The sequence below is a fragment of the Phyllobates terribilis genome, unplaced genomic scaffold (assembly GCF_046119375.1).
Source record: "Phyllobates terribilis strain yellow unplaced genomic scaffold, ASM4611937v1 Scaffold_1213__1_contigs__length_355869, whole genome shotgun sequence".
Classification (NCBI taxonomy): Eukaryota; Metazoa; Chordata; class Amphibia; order Anura; family Dendrobatidae; genus Phyllobates; species Phyllobates terribilis.
Window position 1 is genome coordinate 257,642 of NW_027363973.1, and position 23,042 is coordinate 280,683.

A 23,042-nucleotide genomic window follows, 5' to 3' on the forward strand; every position below is an offset into this window, starting at 1 on the left:
GTCTGTGGCATTCTGTTAAACTGTTGCTTATGGCGGTCTCTGTGAGCTTCTCAGCGACATTCAGCCAGCCAGGTATCCTGCCTGCAGTAGATGGAATGTGGCAATGGAACGCTGGCTGCGCGTGTCATAATAGGCTCTGAGCCTTTATATACCTGTGCACAGCAGCAGCCACCTTCAGTTTGCTGCTGGACAGCCAGCAGCAGCAGCAGCAGGAGAGGTATGTAATCAGGAGCCCTCCTGCTAAGGGTAGACAGCTGCTCGTTCCACCCCACCCCCCGCCTTAATTGGTTCTCCTCCCTTCCAACGGTGTTGAGGCGGGTGGGAACAGCAGGGGGTGAAGGTGCTGTGTTTAAAGAGGTGGAGTTATGCAGATCTAAAACGCGTGGATTGCAGCAGCAGCAAGCCGAAAAGTGCAGGCATGTAAGGGATCTAGAGGTTGACAACATGTCTTCTTAACGGGAGTCCAGGAGCTCATCTCCACAAATGGACTTTTCAGGATCCTTGGGTGGCTCGATAGTTTGAAACCAATTCTGGTTATCGCTTCTCGGCCTTTTGGCTAAGATCAAGTGTAGTATCTGTTCTTATCAGTTTAATATCTGATACGTCCCCTATCTGGGGACCATATATTAAATGGATTTTTAGAACAGGGAGATGGAAAAAGAGCTTGCTCTGTCCACTCCACGCATTGACCTGGTATTGCAGTATCTCCAGGACCGGTGCACCCCTTCTTTAATGCAGTTTCTAAAATCAGAAAGAATTGAATTCAATGTTTTTTGTTCATTTTGCTTGTTTGTCGGATTTTGGGATGGACTCTTTGGCTTTGCTTTTCTTCTCCTCATTGGATTTTTCATGTTCAAAGTTGCAGAAGCCAGATTACAAGCTCATTTTGGTTCAACTTCAGCAACTGTGCATTGCATTGCCATGTAATGTGATGCAATGCTATCTTTCTAGCTCTCCCTTTTTACTTCCTTTTGGATAAACAGACATATTAGGCAAGCATTTTGGAGCTTTCACCTAAATAACTACAGGTGGTGAGATAAGCTGCACAATATAATTGACCTTTCAGTATATTGTTGCACACACACCATCTATTTAGCAAATGCCCTTGTTATCAACAGCAGCCTTTTAAACTCACCTGAGCTAACAGGTATGTGCGCTGGTTACTCTGCTGCGCTTAAAATTTCTTTTTTGGTTTGCTACAATGCCTTTTCTGAAACGTTGTCTCCTTCTGCTGGAACACTGACTTCTTTCATTTAATGCCTGCAGACTATAAAAGAGAACCCAACCCAAAAAGTTTGGTTGATTAGTCTGTGGCATTCTGTTAAACTGTTGCTTATGGCGGTCTCTGTGAGCTTCTCAGCGACATTCAGCCAGCCAGGTATCCTGCCTGCAGTAGATGGAATGTGGCAATGGAACGCTGGCTGCGCGTGTCATAATAGGCTCTGAGCCTTTATATACCTGTGCACAGCAGCAGCCACCTTCAGTCTGCTGCTGGACAGCCAGCAGCAGCAGCAGCAGGAGAGGTATGTAATCAGGAGCCCTCCTGCTAAGGGTAGACAGCTGCTCGTTCCACCCCACCCCCCGCCTTAATTGGTTCTCCTCCCTTCCAACGGTGTTGAGGCGGGTGGGAACAGCAGGGGGTGAAGGTGCTGTGTTTAAAGAGGTGGAGTTATGCAGATCTAAAACGCGTGGATTGCAGCAGCAGCAAGCCGAAAAGTGCAGGCATGTAAGGGATCTAGAGGTTGACAACATGTCTTCTTAACGGGAGTCCAGGAGCTCATCTCCACAAATGGACTTTTCAGGATCCTTGGGTGGCTCCGTAGTTTGAAACCAATTCTGGTTATCGCTTCTCGGCCTTTTGGCTAAGATCAAGTGTAGTATCTGTTCTTATCAGTTTAATATCTGATACGTCCCCTATCTGGGGACCATATATTAAATGGATTTTTAGAACAGGGAGATGGAAAAAGAGCTTGCTCTGTCCACTCCACGCATTGACCTGGTATTGCAGTATCTCCAGGACCGGTGCACCCCTTCTTTAATGCAGTTTCTAAAATCAGAAAGAATTGAATTCAATGTTTTTTGTTCATTTTGCTTGTTTGTCGGATTTTGGGATGGACTCTTTGGCTTTGCTTTTCTTCTCCTCATTGGATTTTTCATGTTCAAAGTTGCAGTAGCCAGATTACAAGCTCATTTTGGTTCAACTTCAGCAACTGTGCATTGCATTGCCATGTAATGTGATGCAATGCTATCTTTCTAGCTCTCCCTTTTTACTTCCTTTTGGATAAACAGACATATTAGGCAAGCATTTTGGAGCTTTCACCTAAATAACTACAGGTGGTGAGATAAGCTGCACAATATAATTGACCTTTCAGTATATTGTTGCACACACACCATCTATTTAGCAAATGCCCTTGTTATCAACAGCAGCCTTTTAAACTCACCTGAGCTAACAGGTATGTGCGCTGGTTACTCTGCTGCGCTTAAAATTTCTTTTTTGGTTTGCTACAATGCCTTTTCTGAAACGTTGTCTCCTTCTGCTGGAACACTGACTTCTTTCATTTAATGCCTGCAGACTATAAAAGAGAACCCAACCCAAAAAGTTTGGTTGATTAGTCTGTGGCATTCTGTTAAACTGTTGCTTATGGCGGTCTCTGTGAGCTTCTCAGCGACATTCAGCCAGCCAGGTATCCTGCCTGCAGTAGATGGAATGTGGCAATGGAACGCTGGCTGCGCGTGTCATAATAGGCTCTGAGCCTTTATATACCTGTGCACAGCAGCAGCCACATTCAGTCTGCTGCTGGACAGCCAGCAGCAGCAGCAGCAGGAGAGGTATGTAATCAGGAGCCCTCCTGCTAAGGGTAGACAGCTGCTCGTTCCACCCCACCCCCCGCCTTAATTGGTTCTCCTCCCTTCCAACGGTGTTGAGGCGGGTGGGAACAGCAGGGGGTGAAGGTGCTGTGTTTAAAGAGGTGGAGTTATGCAGATCTAAAACGCGTGGATTGCAGCAGCAGCAAGCCGAAACGTGCAGGCATGCAAGGGATCTAGAGGTTGACAACATGTCTTCTTAACGGGAGTCCAGGAGCTCATCTTCACAAATGGACTTTTCAGGATCCTTGGGTGGCTCCGTAGTTTCAAACCAATTCTGGTTATCGCTTCTCGGCCTTTTGGCTAAGATCAAGTGTAGTATCTGTTCTTATCAGTTTAATATCTGATACGTCCCCTATCTGGGGACCATATATTAAATGGATTTCTAGAACAGGGAGATGGAAAAAGAGCTTGCTCTGTCCACTCCACGCATTGACCTGGTATTGCAGTATCTCCAGGACCGGTGCACCCCTTCTTTAATGCAGTTTCTAAAATCAGAAAGAATTTATTTCAATGTTTTTTGTTCATTTTGCTTGTTTGTCGGATTTTGGGATGGACTCTTTGGCTTTGCTTTTCTTCTCCTCATTGGATTTTTCATGTTCAAAGTTGCAGAAGCCAGATTACAAGCTCATTTTGGTTCAACTTCAGCAACTGTGCATTGCATTGCCATGTAATGTGATGCAATGCTATCTTTCTAGCTCTCCCTTTTTACTTCCTTTTGGATAAACAGACATATTAGGCAAGCATTTTGGAGCTTTCACCTAAATAACTACAGGTGGTGAGATAAGCTGCACAATATAATTGACCTTTCAGTATATTGTTGCACACACACCATCTATTTAGCAAATGCCCTTGTTATCAACAGCAGCCTTTTAAACTCACCTGAGCTAACAGGTATGTGCGCTGGTTACTCTGCTGCGCTTAAAATTTCTTTTTTGGTTTGCTACAATGCCTTTTCTGAAACGTTGTCTCCTTCTGCTGGAACACTGACTTCTTTCATTTAATGCCTGCAGACTATAAAAGAGAACCCAACCCAAAAAGTTTGGTTGATTAGTCTGTGGCATTCTGTTAAACTGTTGCTTATGGCGGTCTCTGTGAGCTTCTCAGCGACATTCAGCCAGCCAGGTATCCTGCCTGCAGTAGATGGAATGTGGCAATGGAACGCTGGCTGCGCGTGTCATAATAGGCTCTGAGCCTTTATATACCTGTGCACAGCAGCAGCCACATTCAGTCTGCTGCTGGACAGCCAGCAGCAGCAGCAGCAGGAGAGGTATGTAATCAGGAGCCCTCCTGCTAAGGGTAGACAGCTGCTCGTTCCACCCCACCCCCCGCCTTAATTGGTTCTCCTCCCTTCCAACGGTGTTGAGGCGGGTGGGAACAGCAGGGGGTGAAGGTGCTGTGTTTAAAGAGGTGGAGTTATGCAGATCTAAAACGCGTGGATTGCAGCAGCAGCAAGCCGAAACGTGCAGGCATGCAAGGGATCTAGAGGTTGACAACATGTCTTCTTAACGGGAGTCCAGGAGCTCATCTTCACAAATGGACTTTTCAGGATCCTTGGGTGGCTCCGTAGTTTCAAACCAATTCTGGTTATCGCTTCTCGGCCTTTTGGCTAAGATCAAGTGTAGTATCTGTTCTTATCAGTTTAATATCTGATACGTCCCCTATCTGGGGACCATATATTAAATGGATTTCTAGAACAGGGAGATGGAAAAAGAGCTTGCTCTGTCCACTCCACGCATTGACCTGGTATTGCAGTATCTCCAGGACCGGTGCACCCCTTCTTTAATGCAGTTTCTAAAATCAGAAAGAATTTATTTCAATGTTTTTTGTTCATTTTGCTTGTTTGTCGGATTTTGGGATGGACTCTTTGGCTTTGCTTTTCTTCTCCTCATTGGATTTTTCATGTTCAAAGTTGCAGAAGCCAGATTACAAGCTCATTTTGGTTCAACTTCAGCAACTGTGCATTGCATTGCCATGTAATGTGATGCAATGCTATCTTTCTAGCTCTCCCTTTTTACTTCCTTTTGGATAAACAGACATATTAGGCAAGCATTTTGGAGCTTTCACCTAAATAACTACAGGTGGTGAGATAAGCTGCACAATATAATTGACCTTTCAGTATATTGTTGCACACACACCATCTATTTAGCAAATGCCCTTGTTATCAACAGCAGCCTTTTAAACTCACCTGAGCTAACAGGTATGTGCGCTGGTTACTCTGCTGCGCTTAAAATTTCTTTTTTGGTTTGCTACAATGCCTTTTCTGAAACGTTGTCTCCTTCTGCTGGAACACTGACTTCTTTCATTTAATGCCTGCAGACTATAAAAGAGAACCCAACCCAAAAAGTTTGGTTGATTAGTCTGTGGCATTCTGTTAAACTGTTGCTTATGGCGGTCTCTGTGAGCTTCTCAGCGACATTCAGCCAGCCAGGTATCCTGCCTGCAGTAGATGGAATGTGGCAATGGAACGCTGGCTGCGCGTGTCATAATAGGCTCTGAGCCTTTATATACCTGTGCACAGCAGCAGCCACCTTCAGTCTGCTGCTGGACAGCCAGCAGCAGCAGCAGCAGGAGAGGTATGTAATCAGGAGCCCTCCTGCTAAGGGTAGACAGCTGCTCGTTCCACCCCACCCCCCGCCTTAATTGGTTCTCCTCCCTTCCAACGGTGTTGAGGCGGGTGGGAACAGCAGGGGGTGAAGGTGCTGTGTTTAAAGAGGTGGAGTTATGCAGATCTAAAACGCGTGGATTGCAGCAGCAGCAAGCCGAAAAGTGCAGGCATGTAAGGGATCTAGAGGTTGACAACATGTCTTCTTAACGGGAGTCCAGGAGCTCATCTCCACAAATGGACTTTTCAGGATCCTTGGGTGGCTCCGTAGTTTGAAACCAATTCTGGTTATCGCTTCTCGGCCTTTTGGCTAAGATCAAGTGTAGTATCTGTTCTTATCAGTTTAATATCTGATACGTCCCCTATCTGGGGACCATATATTAAATGGATTTTTAGAACAGGGAGATGGAAAAAGAGCTTGCTCTGTCCACTCCACGCATTGACCTGGTATTGCAGTATCTCCAGGACCGGTGCACCCCTTCTTTAATGCAGTTTCTAAAATCAGAAAGAATTGAATTCAATGTTTTTTGTTCATTTTGCTTGTTTGTCGGATTTTGGGATGGACTCTTTGGCTTTGCTTTTCTTCTCCTCATTGGATTTTTCATGGTCAAAGTTGCAGAAGCCAGATTACAAGCTCATTTTGGTTCAACTTCAGCAACTGTGCATTGCATTGCCATGTAATGTGATGCAATGCTATCTTTCTAGCTCTCCCTTTTTACTTCCTTTTGGATAAACAGACATATTAGGCAAGCATTTTGGAGCTTTCACCTAAATAACTACAGGTGGTGAGATAAGCTGCACAATATAATTGACCTTTCAGTATATTGTTGCACACACACCATCTATTTAGCAAATGCCCTTGTTATCAACAGCAGCCTTTTAAACTCACCTGAGCTAACAGGTATGTGCGCTGGTTACTCTGCTGCGCTTAAAATTTCTTTTTTGGTTTGCTACAATGCCTTTTCTGAAACGTTGTCTCCTTCTGCTGGAACACTGACTTCTTTCATTTAATGCCTGCAGACTATAAAAGAGAACCCAACCCAAAAAGTTTGGTTGATTAGTCTGTGGCATTCTGTTAAACTGTTGCTTATGGCGGTCTCTGTGAGCTTCTCAGCGACATTCAGCCAGCCAGGTATCCTGCCTGCAGTAGATGGAATGTGGCAATGGAACGCTGGCTGCGCGTGTCATAATAGGCTCTGAGCCTTTATATACCTGTGCACAGCAGCAGCCACCTTCAGTCTGCTGCTGGACAGCCAGCAGCAGCAGCAGCAGGAGAGGTATGTAATCAGGAGCCCTCCTGCTAAGGGTAGACAGCTGCTCGTTCCACCCCACCCCCCGCCTTAATTGGTTCTCCTCCCTTCCAACGGTGTTGAGGCGGGTGGGAACAGCAGGGGGTGAAGGTGCTGTGTTTAAAGAGGTGGAGTTATGCAGATCTAAAACGCGTGGATTGCAGCAGCAGCAAGCCGAAAAGTGCAGGCATGTAAGGGATCTAGAGGTTGACAACATGTCTTCTTAACGGGAGTCCAGGAGCTCATCTCCACAAATGGACTTTTCAGGATCCTTGGGTGGCTCCGTAGTTTCAAACCAATTCTGGTTATCGCTTCTCGGCCTTTTGGCTAAGATCAAGTGTAGTATCTGTTCTTATCAGTTTAATATCTGATACGTCCCCTATCTGGGGACCATATATTAAATGGATTTTTAGAACAGGGAGATGGAAAAAGAGCTTGCTCTGTCCACTCCACGCATTGACCTGGTATTGCAGTATCTCCAGGACCGGTGCACCCCTTCTTTAATGCAGTTTCTAAAATCAGAAAGAATTGAATTCAATGTTTTTTGTTCATTTTGCTTGTTTGTCGGATTTTGGGATGGACTCTTTGGCTTTGCTTTTCTTCTCCTCATTGGATTTTTCATGTTCAAAGTTGCAGAAGCCAGATTACAAGCTCATTTTGGTTCAACTTCAGCAACTGTGCATTGCATTGCCATGTAATGTGATGCAATGCTATCTTTCTAGCTCTCCCTTTTTACTTCCTTTTGGATAAACAGACATATTAGGCAAGCATTTTGGAGCTTTCACCTAAATAACTACAGGTGGTGAGATAAGCTGCACAATATAATTGACCTTTCAGTATATTGTTGCACACACACCATCTATTTAGCAAATGCCCTTGTTATCAACAGCAGCCTTTTAAACTCACCTGAGCTAACAGGTATGTGCGCTGGTTACTCTGCTGCGCTTAAAATTTATTTTTTGGTTTGCTACAATGCCTTTTCTGAAACGTTGTCTCCTTCTGCTGGAACACTGACTTCTTTCATTTAATGCCTGCAGACTATAAAAGAGAACCCATCCCAAAAAGTTTGGTTGATTAGTCTGTGGCATTCTGTTAAACTGTTGCTTATGGCGGTCTCTGTGAGCTTCTCAGCGACATTCAGCCAGCCAGGTATCCTGCCTGCAGTAGATGGAATGTGGCAATGGAACGCTGGCTGCGCGTGTCATAATAGGCTCTGAGCCTTTATATACCTGTGCACAGCAGCAGCCACCTTCAGTCTGCTGCTGGACAGCCAGCAGCAGCAGCAGCAGCAGCAGGAGAGGTATGTAATCAGGAGCCCTCCTGCTAAGGGTAAACAGCTGCTCGTTCCACCCCACCCCCCGCCTTAATTGGTTCTCCTCCCTTCCAACGGTGTTGAGGCGGGTGGGAACAGCAGGGGGTGAAGGTGCTGTGTTTAAAGAGGTGGAGTTATGCAGATCTAAAACGCGTGGATTGCAGCAGCAGCAAGCCGAAAAGTGCAGGCATGTAAGGGATCTAGAGGTTGACAACATGTCTTCTTAACGGGAGTCCAGGAGCTCATCTCCACAAATGGACTTTTCAGGATCCTTGGGTGGCTCCGTAGTTTGAAACCAATTCTGGTTATCGCTTCTCGGCCTTTTGGCTAAGATCAAGTGTAGTATCTGTTCTTATCAGTTTAATATCTGATACGTCCCCTATCTGGGGACCATATATTAAATGGATTTTTAGAACAGGGAGATGGAAAAAGAGCTTGCTCTGTCCACTCCACGCATTGACCTGGTATTGCAGTATCTCCAGGACCGGTGCACCCCTTCTTTAATGCAGTTTCTAAAATCAGAAAGAATTGAATTCAATGTTTTTTGTTCATTTTGCTTGTTTGTCGGATTTTGGGATGGACTCTTTGGCTTTGCTTTTCTTCTCCTCATTGGATTTTTCATGTTCAAAGTTGCAGTAGCCAGATTACAAGCTCATTTTGGTTCAACTTCAGCAACTGTGCATTGCATTGCCATGTAATGTGATGCAATGCTATCTTTCTAGCTCTCCCTTTTTACTTCCTTTTGGATAAACAGACATATTAGGCAAGCATTTTGGAGCTTTCACCTAAATAACTACAGGTGGTGAGATAAGCTGCACAATATAATTGACCTTTCAGTATATTGTTGCACACACACCATCTATTTAGCAAATGCCCTTGCTATCAACAGCAGCCTTTTAAACTCACCTGAGCTAACAGGTATGTGCGCTGGTTACTCTGCTGCGCTTAAAATTTCTTTTTTGGTTTGCTACAATGCCTTTTCTGAAACGTTGTCTCCTTCTGCTGGAACACTGACTTCTTTCATTTAATGCCTGCAGACTATAAAAGAGAACCCAACCCAAAAAGTTTGGTTGATTAGTCTGTGGCATTCTGTTAAACTGTTGCTTATGGCGGTCTCTGTGAGCTTCTCAGCGACATTCAGCCAGCCAGGTATCCTGCCTGCAGTAGATGGAATGTGGCAATGGAACGCTGGCTGCGCGTGTCATAATAGGCTCTGAGCCTTTATATACCTGTGCACAGCAGCAGCCACATTCAGTCTGCTGCTGGACAGCCAGCAGCAGCAGCAGCAGGAGAGGTATGTAATCAGGAGCCCTCCTGCTAAGGGTAGACAGCTGCTCGTTCCACCCCACCCCCCGCCTTAATTGGTTCTCCTCCCTTCCAACGGTGTTGAGGCGGGTGGGAACAGCAGGGGGTGAAGGTGCTGTGTTTAAAGAGGTGGAGTTATGCAGATCTAAAACGCGTGGATTGCAGCAGCAGCAAGCCGAAAAGTGCAGGCATGCAAGGGATCTAGAGGTTGACAACATGTCTTCTTAACGGGAGTCCAGGAGCTCATCTCCACAAATGGACTTTTCAGGATCCTTGGGTGGCTCCGTAGTTTCAAACCAATTCTGGTTATCGCTTCTCGGCCTTTTGGCTAAGATCAAGTGTAGTATCTGTTCTTATCAGTTTAATATCTGATACGTCCCCTATCTGGGGACCATATATTAAATGGATTTCTAGAACAGGGAGATGGAAAAAGAGCTTGCTCTGTCCACTCCACGCATTGACCTGGTATTGCAGTATCTCCAGGACCGGTGCACCCCTTCTTTAATGCAGTTTCTAAAATCAGAAAGAATTTATTTCAATGTTTTTTGTTCATTTTGCTTGTTTGTCGGATTTTGGGATGGACTCTTTGGCTTTGCTTTTCTTCTCCTCATTGGATTTTTCATGTTCAAAGTTGCAGAAGCCAGATTACAAGCTCATTTTGGTTCAACTTCAGCAACTGTGCATTGCATTGCCATGTAATGTGATGCAATGCTATCTTTCTAGCTCTCCCTTTTTACTTCCTTTTGGATAAACAGACATATTAGGCAAGCATTTTGGAGCTTTCACCTAAATAACTACAGGTGGTGAGATAAGCTGCACAATATAATTGACCTTTCAGTATATTGTTGCACACACACCATCTATTTAGCAAATGCCCTTGTTATCAACAGCAGCCTTTTAAACTCACCTGAGCTAACAGGTATGTGCGCTGGTTACTCTGCTGCGCTTAAAATTTCTTTTTTGGTTTGCTACAATGCCTTTTCTGAAACGTTGTCTCCTTCTGCTGGAACACTGACTTCTTTCATTTAATGCCTGCAGACTATAAAAGAGAACCCAACCCAAAAAGTTTGGTTGATTAGTCTGTGGCATTCTGTTAAACTGTTGCTTATGGCGGTCTCTGTGAGCTTCTCAGCGACATTCAGCCAGCCAGGTATCCTGCCTGCAGTAGATGGAATGTGGCAATGGAACGCTGGCTGCGCGTGTCATAATAGGCTCTGAGCCTTTATATACCTGTGCACAGCAGCAGCCACCTTCAGTCTGCTGCTGGACAGCCAGCAGCAGCAGCAGCAGGAGAGGTATGTAATCAGGAGCCCTCCTGCTAAGGGTAGACAGCTGCTCGTTCCACCCCACCCCCCGCCTTAATTGGTTCTCCTCCCTTCCAACGGTGTTGAGGCGGGTGGGAACAGCAGGGGGTGAAGGTGCTGTGTTTAAAGAGGTGGAGTTATGCAGATCTAAAACGCGTGGATTGCAGCAGCAGCAAGCCGAAAAGTGCAGGCATGTAAGGGATCTAGAGGTTGACAACATGTCTTCTTAACGGGAGTCCAGGAGCTCATCTCCACAAATGGACTTTTCAGGATCCTTGGGTGGCTCCGTAGTTTGAAACCAATTCTGGTTATCGCTTCTCGGCCTTTTGGCTAAGATCAAGTGTAGTATCTGTTCTTATCAGTTTAATATCTGATACGTCCCCTATCTGGGGACCATATATTAAATGGATTTTTAGAACAGGGAGATGGAAAAAGAGCTTGCTCTGTCCACTCCACGCATTGACCTGGTATTGCAGTATCTCCAGGACCGGTGCACCCCTTCTTTAATGCAGTTTCTAAAATCAGAAAGAATTGAATTCAATGTTTTTTGTTCATTTTGCTTGTTTGTCGGATTTTGGGATGGACTCTTTGGCTTTGCTTTTCTTCTCCTCATTGGATTTTTCATGGTCAAAGTTGCAGAAGCCAGATTACAAGCTCATTTTGGTTCAACTTCAGCAACTGTGCATTGCATTGCCATGTAATGTGATGCAATGCTATCTTTCTAGCTCTCCCTTTTTACTTCCTTTTGGATAAACAGACATATTAGGCAAGCATTTTGGAGCTTTCACCTAAATAACTACAGGTGGTGAGATAAGCTGCACAATATAATTGACCTTTCAGTATATTGTTGCACACACACCATCTATTTAGCAAATGCCCTTGTTATCAACAGCAGCCTTTTAAACTCACCTGAGCTAACAGGTATGTGCGCTGGTTACTCTGCTGCGCTTAAAATTTCTTTTTTGGTTTGCTACAATGCCTTTTCTGAAACGTTGTCTCCTTCTGCTGGAACACTGACTTCTTTCATTTAATGCCTGCAGACTATAAAAGAGAACCCAACCCAAAAAGTTTGGTTGATTAGTCTGTGGCATTCTGTTAAACTGTTGCTTATGGCGGTCTCTGTGAGCTTCTCAGCGACATTCAGCCAGCCAGGTATCCTGCCTGCAGTAGATGGAATGTGGCAATGGAACGCTGGCTGCGCGTGTCATAATAGGCTCTGAGCCTTTATATACCTGTGCACAGCAGCAGCCACCTTCAGTCTGCTGCTGGACAGCCAGCAGCAGCAGCAGCAGGAGAGGTATGTAATCAGGAGCCCTCCTGCTAAGGGTAGACAGCTGCTCGTTCCACCCCACCCCCCGCCTTAATTGGTTCTCCTCCCTTCCAACGGTGTTGAGGCGGGTGGGAACAGCAGGGGGTGAAGGTGCTGTGTTTAAAGAGGTGGAGTTATGCAGATCTAAAACGCGTGGATTGCAGCAGCAGCAAGCCGAAAAGTGCAGGCATGTAAGGGATCTAGAGGTTGACAACATGTCTTCTTAACGGGAGTCCAGGAGCTCATCTCCACAAATGGACTTTTCAGGATCCTTGGGTGGCTCCGTAGTTTCAAACCAATTCTGGTTATCGCTTCTCGGCCTTTTGGCTAAGATCAAGTGTAGTATCTGTTCTTATCAGTTTAATATCTGATACGTCCCCTATCTGGGGACCATATATTAAATGGATTTTTAGAACAGGGAGATGGAAAAAGAGCTTGCTCTGTCCACTCCACGCATTGACCTGGTATTGCAGTATCTCCAGGACCGGTGCACCCCTTCTTTAATGCAGTTTCTAAAATCAGAAAGAATTGAATTCAATGTTTTTTGTTCATTTTGCTTGTTTGTCGGATTTTGGGATGGACTCTTTGGCTTTGCTTTTCTTCTCCTCATTGGATTTTTCATGTTCAAAGTTGCAGAAGCCAGATTACAAGCTCATTTTGGTTCAACTTCAGCAACTGTGCATTGCATTGCCATGTAATGTGATGCAATGCTATCTTTCTAGCTCTCCCTTTTTACTTCCTTTTGGATAAACAGACATATTAGGCAAGCATTTTGGAGCTTTCACCTAAATAACTACAGGTGGTGAGATAAGCTGCACAATATAATTGACCTTTCAGTATATTGTTGCACACACACCATCTATTTAGCAAATGCCCTTGTTATCAACAGCAGCCTTTTAAACTCACCTGAGCTAACAGGTATGTGCGCTGGTTACTCTGCTGCGCTTAAAATTTATTTTTTGGTTTGCTACAATGCCTTTTCTGAAACGTTGTCTCCTTCTGCTGGAACACTGACTTCTTTCATTTAATGCCTGCAGACTATAAAAGAGAACCCATCCCAAAAAGTTTGGTTGATTAGTCTGTGGCATTCTGTTAAACTGTTGCTTATGGCGGTCTCTGTGAGCTTCTCAGCGACATTCAGCCAGCCAGGTATCCTGCCTGCAGTAGATGGAATGTGGCAATGGAACGCTGGCTGCGCGTGTCATAATAGGCTCTGAGCCTTTATATACCTGTGCACAGCAGCAGCCACCTTCAGTCTGCTGCTGGACAGCCAGCAGCAGCAGCAGCAGCAGCAGGAGAGGTATGTAATCAGGAGCCCTCCTGCTAAGGGTAAACAGCTGCTCGTTCCACCCCACCCCCCGCCTTAATTGGTTCTCCTCCCTTCCAACGGTGTTGAGGCGGGTGGGAACAGCAGGGGGTGAAGGTGCTGTGTTTAAAGAGGTGGAGTTATGCAGATCTAAAACGCGTGGATTGCAGCAGCAGCAAGCCGAAAAGTGCAGGCATGTAAGGGATCTAGAGGTTGACAACATGTCTTCTTAACGGGAGTCCAGGAGCTCATCTCCACAAATGGACTTTTCAGGATCCTTGGGTGGCTCCGTAGTTTGAAACCAATTCTGGTTATCGCTTCTCGGCCTTTTGGCTAAGATCAAGTGTAGTATCTTTCGAAAAGGCGGTTTTGGATGTTGGCCGCCCTAGTAGATTGATACATTATGCACACTGGGGTTTAGGCGCTTGTTAGTACGCCAGGTGGCTAATATCGTCATCTGGTGGAAAGCATGGCCCCCCAGGATCGACGCCATTGGGCCGGGGAAGATCGAAAGCCCGAAGTGTGAAGTGCCCCAGGAGTGGTGACCCTGGGGTGCCTTAACTCACTGGGATTGGGAACCCCACTTGAGTTTATGGCACATTTGCACAAGCACTTCAAATTTTCTTTCTTCGCACACACCCTTATTCCGGGCCTTCTGGCCTTAGGATGGGGAATTTTTCAATTCCCGGTCGAAGGTCCGGGCAGTATTATACTGTGAAACCTTCACTATTTATTTAATTTCTTTGTCACTGTGTGTCCACTTATTCACGTGTGTCACGTCCTACTAGGATTTTGTCGGGATGCGGTTCCCTTACGGGTTCCTCTCTTGGCAGGTCTAGGGGGGGAGTGTGTGGCCATCAGGTTCCGCTCCCCCCTGAACCCCCCTGGCTCTCCTCTTTCGGGAGGAGAGCGTTGTTGGCTCCCCTCTTCTGGGAGGGGAGCACAGTCTTTGGCTCCCAGTGCCTTGCTCGGGTGAGAACTCGGGCAGGTGCTGGGGGTAAGATTGGGTCGCCTCTGGCTTCGGCTGGAGGTGGCTTTTTGTCCCTGTTCCTCGCTGTGGCCTTTTGGCTCGGAGGGACGGGGAATGGTTTGGGGGACCCTTCTCCTTTTGGAGAGGGTTTCAAGAAGACCAGCATCCTAGTGCACTTTTTTTGTGGCACTTGTCACTTTTTTAAGCGCACTCGGGTTTTGTACACGAATTCGGGCTTTCGATAAAAAAAAAAAATCTGTTCTTATCAGTTTAATATCTGATACGTCCCCTATCTGGGGACCATATATTAAATGGATTTTTAGAACAGGGAGATGGAAAAAGAGCTTGCTCTGTCCACTCCACGCATTGACCTGGTATTGCAGTATCTCCAGGACCGGTGCACCCGTTCTTTAATGCAGTTTCTAAAATCAGAAAGAATTGAATTCAATGTTTTTTGTTCATTTTGCTTGTTTGTCGGATTTTGGGATGGACTCTTTGGCTTTGCTTTTCTTCTCCTCATTGGATTTTTCATGTTCAAAGTTGCAGAAGCCAGATTACAAGCTCATTTTGGTTCAACTTCATCAACTGTGCATTGCATTGCCATGTAATGTGATGCAATGCTATCTTTCTAGCTCTCCCTTTTTACTTCCTTTTGGATAAACAGACATATTAGGCAAGCATTTTGGAGCTTTCACCTAAATAACTACAGGTGGTGAGATAAGCTGCACAATATAATTGACCTTTCAGTATATTGTTGCACACACACCATCTATTTAGCAAATGCCCTTGTTATCAACAGCAGCCTTTTAAACTCACCTGAGCTAACAGGTATGTGTGCTGGTTACTCTGCTGCGCTTAAAATTTCTTTTTTGGCTTGCTACAATGCCTTTTCTGAAACGTTGTCTCCTTCTGCTGGAACACTGACTTCTTTCATTTAATGCCTGTAGACTATAAAAGAGAACCCAACCCAAAAAGTTTGGTTGATTAGTCTGTGGCATTCTGTTAAACTGTTGCTTATGGCGGTCTCTGTGAGCTTCTCAGCGACATTCAGCAAGCCAGGTATCCTGCCTGCAGTAGATGGAATGTGGCAATGGAACGCTGGCTGCGCGTGTCATAATAGGCTCTGAGCCTTTATATACCTGTGCACAGCAGCAGCCACCTTCAGTCTGCTGCTGGACAGCCAGCAGCAGCAGCAGCAGGAGAGGTATGTAATCAGGAGCCCTCCTGCTAAGGGTAGACAGCTGCTCGTTCCACCCCACCCCCCGCCTTAATTGGTTCTCCTCCCTTCCAACGGTGTTGAGGCGGGTGGGAACAGCAGGGGGTGAAGGTGCTGTGTTTAAAGAGGTGGAGTTATGCAGATCTAAAACGCGTGGATTGCAGCAGCAGCAAGCCGAAAAGTGCAGGCATGTAAGGGATCTAGAGGTTGACAACATGTCTTCTTAACGGGAGTCCAGGAGCTCATCTCCACAAATGGACTTTTCAGGATCCTTGGGTGGCTCCGTAGTTTGAAACCAATTCTGGTTATCGCTTCTCGGCCTTTTGGCTAAGATCAAGTGTAGTATCTGTTCTTATCAGTTTAATATCTGATACGTCCCCTATCTGGGGACCATATATTAAATGGATTTTTAGAACAGGGAGATGGAAAAAGAGCTTGCTCTGTCCACTCCACGCATTGACCTGGTATTGCAGTATCCCCAGGACCGGTGCACCCCTTCTTTAATGCAGTTTCTAAAATCAGAAAGAATTGAATTCAATGTTTTTTGTTCATTTTGCTTGTTTGTCGGATTTTGGGATGGACTCTTTGGCTTTGCTTTTCTTCTCCTCATTGGATTTTTCATGTTCAAAGTTGCAGAAGCCAGATTACAAGCTCATTTTGGTTCAATTTCAGCAACTGTGCATTGCATTGCCATGTAATGTGATGCAATGCTATCTTTCTAGCTCTCCCTTTTTACTTCCTTTTGGATAAACAGACATATAAGGCAAGCATTTTGGAGCTTTCACCTAAATAACTACAGGTGGTGAGATAAGCTGCACAATATAATTGACCTTTCAGTATATTGTTGCACACACACCATCTATTTAGCAAATGCCCTTGTTATCAACAGCAGCCTTTTAAACTCACCTGAGCTAACAGGTATGTGCGCTGGTTACTCTGCTGCGCTTAAAATTTCTTTTTTGGTTTGCTACAATGCCTTTTCTGAAACGTTGTCTCCTTCTGCTGGAACACTGACTTCTTTCATTTAATGCCTGCAGACTATAAAAGAGAACCCAACCCAAAAAGGTTTGGTTGATTAGTCTGTGGCATTCTGTTAAACTGTTGCTTATGGCGGTCTCTGTGAGCTTCTCAGCGACATTCAGCCAGCCAGGTATCCTGCCTGCAGTAGATGGAATGTGGCAATGGAACGCTGGCTGCGCGTGTCATAATAGGCTCTGAGCCTTTATATACCTGTGCACAGTAGCAGCCACCTTCAGTCTGCTGCTGGACAGCCAGCAGCAGCAGCAGCAGGAGAGGTATGTAATCAGGAGCCCTCCTGCTAAGGGTAGACAGCTGCTCGTTCCACCCCACCCCCCGCCTTAATTGGTTCTCCTCCCTTCCAACGGTGTTGAGGCGGGTGGGAACAGCAGGGGGTGAAGGTGCTGTGTTTAAAGAGGTGGAGTTATGCAGATCTAAAACGCGTGGATTGCAGCAGCAGCAAGCCGAAAAGTGCAGGCATGTAAGGGATCTAGAGGTTGACAACATGTCTTCTTAACGGGAGTCCAGGAGCTCATCTCCACAAATGGACTTTTTAGGATCCTTGGGTGGCTCCGTAGTTTGAAACCAATTCTGGTTATCGCTTCTCGGCCTTTTGGCTAAGATCAAGTGTAGTATCTGTTCTTATCAGTTTAATATCTGATACGTCCCCTATCTGGGGACCATATATTAAATGGATTTTTAGAACAGGGAGATGGAAAAAGAGCTTGCTCTGTCCACTCCACGCATTGACCTGGTATTGCAGTATCTCCAGGACCGGTGCACCCCTTCTTTAATGCAGTTTCTAAAATCAGAAAGAATTGAATTCAATGTTTTTTGTTCATTTTGCTTGTTTGTCGGATTTTGGGATGGACTCTTTGGCTCTGCTTTTCTTCTCCTCATTGGATTTTTCATGTTCAAAGTTGCAGAAGCCAGATTACAAGCTCATTTTGGTTCAACTTCAGCAACTGTGCATTGCATTGCCATGTAATGTGATGCAATGCTATCTTTCTAGCTCTCCCTTTTTACTTCCTTTTGGATAAACAGACATATTAGGCAAGCATTTTGGAGCTTTCACCTAAATAACTACAGGTGGTGAGATAAGCTGCACAATATAATTGACCTTTCAGTATATTGTTGCACACACACCATCTATTTAGCAAATGCCCTTGTTATCAACAGCAGCCTTTTAAACTCACCTGAGCTAACAGGTATGTGCGCTGGTTACTCTGCTGCGCTTAAAATTTCTTTTTTGGTTTGCTACAATGCCTTTTCTGAAACGTTGTCTCCTTCTGCTGGAACACTGACTTCTTTCATTTAATGCCTGCAGACTATAAAAGAGAACCCAACCCAAAAAGTTTGGTTGATTAGTCTGTGGCATTCTGTTAAACTGTTGCTTATGGCGGTCTCTGTGAGCTTCTCAGCGACATTCAGCCAGCCAGGTATCCTGCCTGCAGTAGATGGAATGTGGCAATGGAACGCTGGCTGCGCGTGTCATAATAGGCTCTGAGCCTTTATATACCTGTGCACAGCAGCAGCCACCTTCAGTCTGCTGCTGGACAGCCAGCAGCAGCAGCAGCAGGAGAGGTATGTAATCAGGAGCCCTCCTGCTAAGGGTAGACAGCTGCTCGTTCCACCCCACCCCCCGCCTTAATTGGTTCTCCTCCCTTCCAACGGTGTTGAGGCGGGTGGGAACAGCAGGGGGTGAAGGTGCTGTGTTTAAAGAGGTGGAGTTATGCAGATCTAAAATGCGTGGATTGCAGCAGCAGCAAGCCGAAAAGTGCAGGCATGTAAGGGATCTAGAGGTTGACAACATGTCTTCTTAACGGGAGTCCAGGAGCTCATCTCCACAAATGGACTTTTTAGGATCCTTGGGTGGCTCCGTAGTTTGAAACCAATTCTGGTTATCGCTTCTCGGCCTTTTTGCTAAGATCAAGTGTAGTATCTGTTCTTATCAGTTTAATATCTGATACGTCCCCTATCTGGGGACCATATATTAAATGGATTTTTAGAACAGGGAGATGGAAAAAGAGCTTGCTCTGTCCACTCCACGCATTGACCTGGTATTGCAGTATCTCCAGGACCGGTGCACCCCTTCTTTAATGCAGTTTCTAAAATCAGAAAGAATTGAATTCAATGTTTTTTGTTCATTTTGCTTGTTTGTCGGATTTTGGGATGGACTCTTTGGCTCTGCTTTTCTTCTCCTCATTGGATTTTTCATGTTCAAAGTTGCAGAAGCCAGATTACAAGCTCATTTTGGTTCAACTTCAGCAACTGTGCATTGCATTGCCATGTAATGTGATGCAATGCTATCTTTCTAGCTCTCCCTTTTTACTTCCTTTTGGATAAACAGACATATTAGGCAAGCATTTTGGAGCTTTCACCTAAATAACTACAGGTGGTGAGATAAGCTGCACAATATAATTGACCTTTCAGTATATTGTTGCACACACACCATCTATTTAGCAAATGCCCTTGTTATCAACAGCAGCCTTTTAAACTCACCTGAGCTAACAGGTATGTGCGCTGGTTACTCTGCTGCGCTTAAAATTTCTTTTTTGGTTTGCTACAATGCCTTTTCTGAAACGTTGTCTCCTTCTGCTGGAACACTGACTTCTTTCATTTAATGCCTGCAGACTATAAAAGAGAACCCAACCCAAAAAGTTTGGTTGATTAGTCTGTGGCATTCTGTTAAACTGTTGCTTATGGCGGTCTCTGTAAACTTCTCAGCGACATTCAGCCAGCCAGGTATCCTGCCTGCAGTAGATGGAATGTGGCAATGGAACGCTGGCTGCGCGTGTCATAATAGGCTCTGAGCCTTTATATACCTGTGCACAGCAGCAGCCACCTTCAGTCTGCTGCTGGACAGCCAGCAGCAGCAGCAGCAGGAGAGGTATGTAATCAGGAGCCCTCCTGCTAAGGGTAGACAGCTGCTCGTTCCACCCCACCCCCCGCCTTAATTGGTTCTCCTCCCTTCCAACGGTGTTGAGGCGGGTGGGAACAGCAGGGGGTGAAGGTGCTGTGTTTAAAGAGGTGGAGTTATGCAGATCTAAAACGCGTGGATTGCAGCAGCAGCAAGCCGAAAAGTGCAGGCATGTAAGGGATCTAGAGGTTGACAACATGTCTTCTTAACGGGAGTCCAGGAGCTCATCTCCACAAATGGACTTTTTAGGATCCTTGGGTGGCTCCGTAGTTTGAAACCAATTCTGGTTATCGCTTCTCGGCCTTTTGGCTAAGATCAAGTGTAGTATCTGTTCTTATCAGTTTAATATCTGATACGTCCCCTATCTGGGGACCATATATTAAATGGATTTTTAGAACAGGGAGATGGAAAAAGAGCTTGCTCTGTCCACTCCACGCATTGACCTGGTATTGCAGTATCTCCAGGACCGGTGCACCCCTTCTTTAATGCAGTTTCTAAAATCAGAAAGAATTGAATTCAATGTTTTTTGTTCATTTTGCTTGTTTGTCGGATTTTGGGATGGACTCTTTGGCTCTGCTTTTCTTCTCCTCATTGGATTTTTCATGTTCAAAGTTGCAGAAGCCAGATTACAAGCTCATTTTGGTTCAACTTCAGCAACTGTGCATTGCATTGCCATGTAATGTGATGCAATGCTATCTTTCTAGCTCTCCCTTTTTACTTCCTTTTGGATAAACAGACATATTAGGCAAGCATTTTGGAGCTTTCACCTAAATAACTACAGGTGGTGAGATAAGCTGCACAATATAATTGACCTTTCAGTATATTGTTGCACACACACCATCTATTTAGCAAATGCCCTTGTTATCAACAGCAGCCTTTTAAACTCACCTGAGCTAACAGGTATGTGCGCTGGTTACTCTGCTGCGCTTAAAATTTCTTTTTTGGTTTGCTACAATGCCTTTTCTGAAACGTTGTCTCCTTCTGCTGGAACACTGACTTCTTTCATTTAATGCCTGCAGACTATAAAAGAGAACCCAACCCAAAAAGTTTGGTTGATTAGTCTGTGGCATTCTGTTAAACTGTTGCTTATGGCGGTCTCTGTGAGCTTCTCAGCGACATTCAGCCAGCCAGGTATCCTGCCTGCAGTAGATGGAATGTGGCAATGGAACGCTGGCTGCGCGTGTCATAATAGGCTCTGAGCCTTTATATACCTGTGCACAGCAGCAGCCACCTTCAGTCTGCTGCTGGACAGCCAGCAGCAGCAGCAGCAGGAGAGGTATGTAATCAGGAGCCCTCCTGCTAAGGGTAGACAGCTGCTCGTTCCACCCCACCCCCCGCCTTAATTGGTTCTCCTCCCTTCCAACGGTGTTGAGGCGGGTGGGAACAGCAGGGGGTGAAGGTGCTGTGTTTAAAGAGGTGGAGTTATGCAGATCTAAAACGCGTGGATTGCAGCAGCAGCAAGCCGAAAAGTGCAGGCATGTAAGGGATCTAGAGGTTGACAACATGTCTTCTTAACGGGAGTCCAGGAGCTCATCTCCACAAATGGACTTTTTAGGATCCTTGGGTGGCTCCGTAGTTTGAAACCAATTCTGGTTATCGCTTCTCGGCCTTTTGGCTAAGATCAAGTGTAGTATCTGTTCTTATCAGTTTAATATCTGATACGTCCCCTATCTGGGGACCATATATTAAATGGATTTTTAGAACAGGGAGATGGAAAAAGAGCTTGCTCTGTCCACTCCACGCATTGACCTGGTATTGCAGTATCTCCAGGACCGGTGCACCCCTTCTTTAATGCAGTTTCTAAAATCAGAAAGAATTGAATTCAATGTTTTTTGTTCATTTTGCTTGTTTGTCGGATTTTGGGATGGACTCTTTGGCTCTGCTTTTCTTCTCCTCATTGGATTTTTCATGTTCAAAGTTGCAGAAGCCAGATTACAAGCTCATTTTGGTTCAACTTCAGCAACTGTGCATTGCATTGCCATGTAATGTGATGCAATGCTATCTTTCTAGCTCTCCCTTTTTACTTCCTTTTGGATAAACAGACATATTAGGCAAGCATTTTGGAGCTTTCACCTAAATAACTACAGGTGGTGAGATAAGCTGCACAATATAATTGACCTTTCAGTATATTGTTGCACACACACCATCTATTTAGCAAATGCCCTTGTTATCAACAGCAGCCTTTTAAACTCACCTGAGCTAACAGGTATGTGCGCTGGTTACTCTGCTGCGCTTAAAATTTCTTTTTTGGTTTGCTACAATGCCTTTTCTGAAACGTTGTCTCCTTCTGCTGGAAAACTGACTTCTTTCATTTAATGCCTGCAGACTATAAAAGAGAACCCAACCCAAAAAGTTTGGTTGATTAGTGTGTGGCATTCTGTTAAACTGTTGCTTATGGCGGTCTCTGTGAGCTTCTCAGCGACATTCAGCCAGCCAGGTATCCTGCCTGCAGTAGATGGAATGTGGCAATGGAACGCTGGCTGCGCGTGTCATAATAGGCTCTGAGCCTTTATATACCTGTGCACAGCAGCAGCCACCTTCAGTCTGCTGCTGGACAGCCAGCAGCAGCAGCAGCAGGAGAGGTATGTAATCAGGAGCCCTCCTGCTAAGGGTAGACAGCTGCTCGTTCCACCCCACCCCCCGCCTTAATTGGTTCTCCTCCCTTCCAACGGTGTTGAGGCGGGTGGGAACAGCAGGGGGTGAAGGTGCTGTGTTTAAAGAGGTGGAGTTATGCAGATCTAAAACGCGTGGATTGCAGCAGCAGCAAGCCGAAAAGTGCAGGCATGTAAGGGATCTAGAGGTTGACAACATGTCTTCTTAACGGGAGTCCAGGAGCTCATCTCCACAAATGGACTTTTTAGGATCCTTGGGTGGCTCCGTAGTTTGAAACCAATTCTGGTTATCGCTTCTCGGCCTTTTGGCTCAGACCTAGTGTTTGGACAAGAGGTTCCTTGTGTACTAGCCCTCGGCCTTCCAGCATCGCCACTTCGGTGGCTTAAGCTGGATGCTGCTATAGGGGGAGAGTGAGGAGGAAACGAGAAGGCGATTCCTGAAGCGACCATGGGTGTCAAGCTTCGCTTTGCTGGGACCGGGGATCCCCGGGTCAAGAATGCTTTCCGTATCGAGGTCTCTGAGGAGAAGAAGGACCATTTCTCGTTGTCATACCTGGTCAACGCCATTTTCTATGAAATCCTGAAGATCCAGAAGTCGGAGATCATCTGTTTGCAGGAGTTCAGAAGGGAGCATAGGTACGTCTTGGTGCTTTCTTCTATGGCGGCTTGCCAAAACCTTTTCAAAACTCTTCAAGTCCTTTCAGAGCACCCTCAGCTGGATGGACTTATCTTCACTGTACTCTACTCTAAGGGGGATATCCCAGTGGTAGTATTCATGCACAACCCCTTTATCTCCCGGGATGATATCACTGCATTCCTGAGAAGACACTGCATTTTTGTGCAATTCTCCCATAAAATCTTAAATGGAGAAGGGCTGTGGACTGGGAAGTATAAATACTTTGTGAGGTTTGGGATAGACCCTCATGGTCCTGGAGGTATTCACTATCCTCCCCTGAACTTTACAATTGGAAGAGACTCTGGATATCTGTTTTTTCCCGAGGCGCCATTGTTC

At 45.5% G+C, this 23,042-nt stretch overlaps 16 non-coding genes and 1 pseudogene across 16 annotated transcripts; all 17 read left to right on the plus strand.

The window, feature by feature from the left end:
- Positions 1-536: 536 nt before the first annotated feature.
- On the plus strand, positions 537-727 carry LOC141243227 (U2 spliceosomal RNA). The gene has a single exon (XR_012307522.1). It is a non-coding gene; the product is annotated as a U2 spliceosomal RNA (small nuclear RNA).
- Positions 728-1,842: 1,115 nt separating this feature from the next.
- Positions 1,843-2,033, plus strand: LOC141243228 (U2 spliceosomal RNA). The gene has a single exon (XR_012307523.1). It is a non-coding gene; the product is annotated as a U2 spliceosomal RNA (small nuclear RNA).
- A 1,115-nt stretch (positions 2,034-3,148) lies between these two features.
- On the plus strand, positions 3,149-3,339 carry LOC141243292 (U2 spliceosomal RNA). The gene has a single exon (XR_012307581.1). It is a non-coding gene; the product is annotated as a U2 spliceosomal RNA (small nuclear RNA).
- A 1,115-nt stretch (positions 3,340-4,454) lies between these two features.
- On the plus strand, positions 4,455-4,645 carry LOC141243293 (U2 spliceosomal RNA). The gene has a single exon (XR_012307582.1). It is a non-coding gene; the product is annotated as a U2 spliceosomal RNA (small nuclear RNA).
- Positions 4,646-5,760: 1,115 nt separating this feature from the next.
- On the plus strand, positions 5,761-5,951 carry LOC141243229 (U2 spliceosomal RNA). The gene has a single exon (XR_012307524.1). It is a non-coding gene; the product is annotated as a U2 spliceosomal RNA (small nuclear RNA).
- A 1,115-nt stretch (positions 5,952-7,066) lies between these two features.
- Positions 7,067-7,257, plus strand: LOC141243230 (U2 spliceosomal RNA). The gene has a single exon (XR_012307525.1). It is a non-coding gene; the product is annotated as a U2 spliceosomal RNA (small nuclear RNA).
- Positions 7,258-8,378: 1,121 nt separating this feature from the next.
- Positions 8,379-8,569, plus strand: LOC141243231 (U2 spliceosomal RNA). Its single transcript, XR_012307526.1, has one exon. It is a non-coding gene; the product is annotated as a U2 spliceosomal RNA (small nuclear RNA).
- A 1,115-nt stretch (positions 8,570-9,684) lies between these two features.
- LOC141243294 (U2 spliceosomal RNA) lies at positions 9,685-9,875 on the plus strand. The gene has a single exon (XR_012307583.1). It is a non-coding gene; the product is annotated as a U2 spliceosomal RNA (small nuclear RNA).
- A 1,115-nt stretch (positions 9,876-10,990) lies between these two features.
- Positions 10,991-11,181, plus strand: LOC141243233 (U2 spliceosomal RNA). The gene has a single exon (XR_012307527.1). It is a non-coding gene; the product is annotated as a U2 spliceosomal RNA (small nuclear RNA).
- A 1,115-nt stretch (positions 11,182-12,296) lies between these two features.
- Positions 12,297-12,487, plus strand: LOC141243235 (U2 spliceosomal RNA). Its single transcript, XR_012307529.1, has one exon. It is a non-coding gene; the product is annotated as a U2 spliceosomal RNA (small nuclear RNA).
- Positions 12,488-13,608: 1,121 nt separating this feature from the next.
- LOC141243355 (U2 spliceosomal RNA) lies at positions 13,609-13,700 on the plus strand (annotated as a pseudogene).
- Positions 13,701-14,489: 789 nt separating this feature from the next.
- On the plus strand, positions 14,490-14,673 carry LOC141243332 (U2 spliceosomal RNA). Its single transcript, XR_012307617.1, has one exon. It is a non-coding gene; the product is annotated as a U2 spliceosomal RNA (small nuclear RNA).
- Positions 14,674-15,788: 1,115 nt separating this feature from the next.
- LOC141243291 (U2 spliceosomal RNA) lies at positions 15,789-15,979 on the plus strand. Its single transcript, XR_012307580.1, has one exon. It is a non-coding gene; the product is annotated as a U2 spliceosomal RNA (small nuclear RNA).
- A 1,116-nt stretch (positions 15,980-17,095) lies between these two features.
- LOC141243236 (U2 spliceosomal RNA) lies at positions 17,096-17,286 on the plus strand. The gene has a single exon (XR_012307530.1). It is a non-coding gene; the product is annotated as a U2 spliceosomal RNA (small nuclear RNA).
- A 1,115-nt stretch (positions 17,287-18,401) lies between these two features.
- Positions 18,402-18,592, plus strand: LOC141243317 (U2 spliceosomal RNA). The gene has a single exon (XR_012307604.1). It is a non-coding gene; the product is annotated as a U2 spliceosomal RNA (small nuclear RNA).
- A 1,115-nt stretch (positions 18,593-19,707) lies between these two features.
- LOC141243237 (U2 spliceosomal RNA) lies at positions 19,708-19,898 on the plus strand. Its single transcript, XR_012307531.1, has one exon. It is a non-coding gene; the product is annotated as a U2 spliceosomal RNA (small nuclear RNA).
- A 1,115-nt stretch (positions 19,899-21,013) lies between these two features.
- Positions 21,014-21,204, plus strand: LOC141243238 (U2 spliceosomal RNA). Its single transcript, XR_012307532.1, has one exon. It is a non-coding gene; the product is annotated as a U2 spliceosomal RNA (small nuclear RNA).
- Positions 21,205-23,042: the final 1,838 nt, after the last annotated feature.